This window comes from Apteryx rowi, unplaced genomic scaffold (assembly GCF_003343035.1).
Source record: "Apteryx rowi isolate R43461 unplaced genomic scaffold, aptRow1 scaffold_15, whole genome shotgun sequence".
NCBI lineage: Eukaryota > Metazoa > Chordata > Aves > Apterygiformes > Apterygidae > Apteryx > Apteryx rowi.
Genome location: NW_020447752.1, coordinates 2,211,701 through 2,216,386, shown reverse-complemented (window position 1 = coordinate 2,216,386; position 4,686 = coordinate 2,211,701). Strand labels below are relative to the sequence as shown.

The 4,686-nt window shown below is 44.9% G+C and overlaps 1 protein-coding gene across 1 annotated transcript in view; it reads right to left on the bottom strand.

Moving 5' to 3' along the window:
* Positions 1-4,686, bottom strand: part of AACS (acetoacetyl-CoA synthetase) — a 56,806-nt gene that overhangs the window by 49,955 nt on the left and 2,165 nt on the right. The window lies entirely within an intron of this gene.

The following is a 4,686-nucleotide window of genomic DNA, read 5'->3' as shown; positions in this document are numbered from 1 at the left end:
CCCGGCAGCCGGTCCCGCACGGGGCCCCGCGCCAGCCTGGCCCGCTCAGCACGTCTGACGCGCCCTGTTGCACTGTGCTGGGGGGCCGGGGGGGGGGTTGACACGCAAAGGCGCCCAGCGCTCGTGGTGTCGGGGCGGCTTCCCGCCCTTCGGCCGCCCGTGCCATGCAGAGAGCACGCGGCCGCCCGAGACCCGCCGCTTGGGTCCCTGCCACCCCGAAAGGCCACCGAACGCTGTGTCGACAGAGGGCAGGAACCTGCACTTCACGGTTTTCAAAGAGATCGCTGCAAAGTTATCACAGCTTTTCTTTTTTTAGAGAGATTTGAAGAAATCTCTGCTGATAAATGTCTTTGACCCGATAATGAAGCAAGAAACGTATTACTTCATATCCTCGGTTTTCCACTATCCCAGTTAAACTTTTGCAAAGCTCTCTGCCTACATGTGTGCCTCCTTGAATTAAAATTGCTTGCTTTTCTGCTTTCARAATGTTAGATCTTCCTATTATTGACAATCAGTATATTGCAATAGCCAATTTTAGCCAAGAAGAAGTACTGAATAATACCACACACATAACTATGCTATTTATGTAACTGATATTTGCAAGGTCATGATCTCCACCAYGATTCCTAGAAGCCTTGAAAAATAATGTGAATTTGATGGCAAATTGTACAAGCATAAATACGAAAGTAAAATGCATGAAGGAGATGATAGTATACTGAATGTACATCTCATACAAAATTTTTATGCTACTGGAATACAATTACTTATTAAATTTGAAGGTCATAGGAACATAATTTGGACAATCTTCCAATTTTTCATTTTCCCCAAGAAATACCCTTAAAGTATGACATTTTTTAATAAATCTCTCCAGAGCCTAGAGTACATGGAGAGGCTGGAGGTGGAACCAGGTCACTGYATTGACTTGAATGCACCTCCCTTCCCCTGGCAGCTACGCTCGGAGAGGTCACTGGACGTATAAATCCAGTTGCACAGACAGATTGCCAAAGCCCGGAGATAAATGAGGAAAGCGGACCTGTGTTTCGGTGGGCATACCCCCAGATATTTTGCCACCTCTCCTAGATCTGTGATCCACAGCTGGTGGTGCAAAAAACAAGCTACTTAAACCCCATCTCCGTTCACTCCCACGGGAAARATAATCCAAGCTTTATTTTTTGCTCTCCCAGTTGTGAAGACATTTAATACCAGAGCGGAGYGTTAATCGATGCGGCTACATATTACTGTCTCGGGACGCTGAATATTACGCTCAGCTCTTCGGGTGAGGCTGTTCGCCGGGTTGTTTCCACCCCAACCCTCTGCAGAYGTGTTCCCATCCCCGCACTCCAGCCCTCAGCAGTCACTTATCCCCCGCAGGATTTACAGCCTGCCCTGCTCTGGGGGGTACAGATGAATTTTTGCTCAGGTTTCCCACAGTTCTCCAAGAATTAAACCACCCGGCGGGTTATTTCAGGGCCGATGGAGACACGCTCCCGCCGAGCGCACCGAGCCAAGCTGCCAGGCCCCGTTCGGCCTCGCCGCGCCGTGCCGCCCCGCCGGCCGCTGCCCCCGTCCCGTCCCGTCCCGTCCCGTCCCGTCCCGTCCCGTCCCGGGAGGCGGGAAGGGCCCGGCCGCCGCTGCGGACGGATCCGCGCGGCACACGGCGGCCCGGCCCGCGCCGCCCCATTGGCTGAGCCGCGCCTGGCCCCACATCAGCCCAGAGCCCGCTCTCCTCGCGGCTAGGCTGACCGCGCAAGAGCTGACGCAGGCGGGAGCCAATCGCCCGAGAGGTTTTGGAAGCGCTATTCTCTGTCGACCAATGAGCGGCCGCAGCAGGAGGAGGTGCGCCCAATCGGAGGGCAGGTGTCATCCTGCGCGCTGGGAGTGGCGGGGGGGCACCCCGTGCTTTCTCCACAGGTCTGAGGGTGCCCCGAGGGGGTCGTGGCACCGCTGTGATGCCAGTTAAACATATTATCCGCTTTCAGATCCGTTTAAGACCAGCAGCCTTCCTCCACCCCAAAGCAACGCCTACATTAAAAAAAAAAAAAAAAGGCGCAGGCAAATCACCCGAGAAGGGACCCAAATATGAGCTGACCCACTTACTGCCGAAGGAGTGAGAGACGCACTGGGAATCTGGTGATACCCTTTGTGCTTTTAGGAAGGCTTGACAGCGAGCTTCTAACTTTTTAGCGGCAGTTTTGCCATTACATCCTTATTTATAATCTTTTCTTCCTCCGTGTTTGTCACCTGATTCCATTTTTTCCCTATCCAAAACTTCTTTCAAAATTGGCTTTAGAAAATAAAAACATAATTAAAAAAAAAAATAAATAAGCCTCTCACAAGAATGTGGGCACTGGAAGGGCTGCAGCAACTACTAAAAATGGTTTGGAAAGTAGATTAGAATAACTGGGGAGGAACAGCCTGAATAAGATTAACTGTAATTCAGCATTTTTCAGATCCTTTTAATCCTCATTTTGTACCTAATAATTGTAATAATAGGTTACAAATAAAAATTTTTTTTTCTAGACTAGATTAAGGACCTTTCAAAGGACACTTCAGAAATGATTAACAATAATAATGATGATAGCACCATCTCATTTGTGGTCTAAGAGGTAATTAATCTGTAGTCAGTCTGTGAAATGAAAACAAACGATAAAATACATGGACCTGTGAGTTAAAAGTTTTGTGATAATACCTCATGGCAGTCTATGCTGTATTCTGAGGGTTGACCATGATCCATTGATCCAAAACCTGGATTATAAAGTCTAAAGATTTAGGAAAGTTTTAGAAGACCCTATATTCACAGTAGCCATGAGCTGGTTAAAAGGTCTGTATAAGAATAAGAAACCTCTGGCTCATTTGACATGCTGGATCTCTGCAACCTCTAACTGGTGTCAGGAATACAAGTAATCAGAATTACATACAATCAAATGCATTTGCAGAAAGGGAAGAAGAAAAAAAGGAAAGAAGCAATGACATAGAGCAAAGAAAAGTCTAACAGAGCTAGCAGCAAAACATGCAGAGAAAGGGCCTAAAAGGACAAGCGGTCATACAGAAATCAGGCATGATGAGTTGAGGCTGCAATAGGGAGTAAAGACAGGAAAAATAACGGACAGTAAGGTTGAGGACCAGTCCACAATAACACTAGCTGGCTTTCTTAAAGGCTGTGCTGATTTTTTTGAACATAAAGTAATCACAAAAGAGAGGACTCTGTGCTCTGATAAAACTTTCTTTTGATGTCTGGAAAACCCCATTTCATTTCAAGTATTACTCAGAATGTTATTACATCTCCACATCTGAATAAGTCATTTAGTTTCTAGTTTAGATCAGAAAGCATAGGAGAAGTACAGTAGTGCCCCTCCAATAGGACCCTCAACTGAGGATCTTTCTAGAAGCCACACAGTTGTCCTAATTAGACAGTTCAATGTGGTTAAAGAACAACATGAACATCTAATCTAATCACTTAACATTACATCTAATATGATCAATATTTAATGCCATGATGTAATGTATTCTTTGAGCAGACATGATTTCATTTATGTAAACAAGAGAAAGGTGAAATACTGTATAATTTTGTAAGAGCTATGGATACAGAGAGATTAACTTACCTGAAACAGGCTCATTGAGACACATCAGGAAATCAATTAAATACCAGGGAAAACTCCCAAATWATCCTGACCTTATATGAAGGACAACCATGAGCGCAGACTTCCAAAGGCAGCTGCTAAAATAGGCTTCCAACCCTCTGTAAAGAATATATATAAAGAAACAACAAACTCCTTGCAGAAGTGATTATGAGAAGGAACCCACTACAGAGACTTGCATAGATACAGAAATAAGAACTTTCCAAAATTCCCAGAAACAATGTCCACTGGATCAGAACCAGCACAAGGGGATTCAGAGACGGCCATGCCAACTGGAAGTCAATCAAAAGAGTATAACTGGTGCAGGGAGCAACACTCATGACAGTGAGTTACATTGCAGTAATGCTTTTGCACTGCAAGGTTCTTTACATGCACAAAATGCCCTAGAAGTGGGCACTTTACCAGCGGTTGGGAATCTAATCATGGCATAACACTGAGATTATGTAACTGGAAACCTCATAAGAACCTCAAAAATACCTATCATCAATTACCAAAATTGTTTTGTAAGAATATGAAATAGACTTCAGAATATACACAAGTATTAACACATCAGCAGTTTCAAGGCCATCCTGTAAGAGACTGAAAGCACCACGGGTGAAATTTATAAAGATACAAAGCCTCAACATCCTCCTGAAATAAAAGAGGAGCCTAAGTACTTTCCTGGATCTGGGCCCAATTCTTTCAGGGCCAAGCATAAATATGCTGAAAGGTCTAGGCCAGTCTACTATATGTGAAAAGAAGCATTTTGGCCAGACTGAAACTGGGGGATAAGACAATAACCAAGAAGTCTATGTTCTGCATGTCTACTCGACTACTTAGCAACCAGACTTAGGCCCAGCTATGAGGTTAAAACATCAAGGACATAGGTGCAAATTCGGGATTTCCCATGCCTTGAACATACTGTTGGGCTATTTAGTAAACATATTCTGCCCCAGCTCACATCATCACTTGCTGCAGAATCTACCCTAAAACCTGTGAATCTTTTTTTTTATATCACCATGGCTGTGTTCGTGTCTTCTCTAACTCAGGCAAAAAAAAAAAAAAAAAA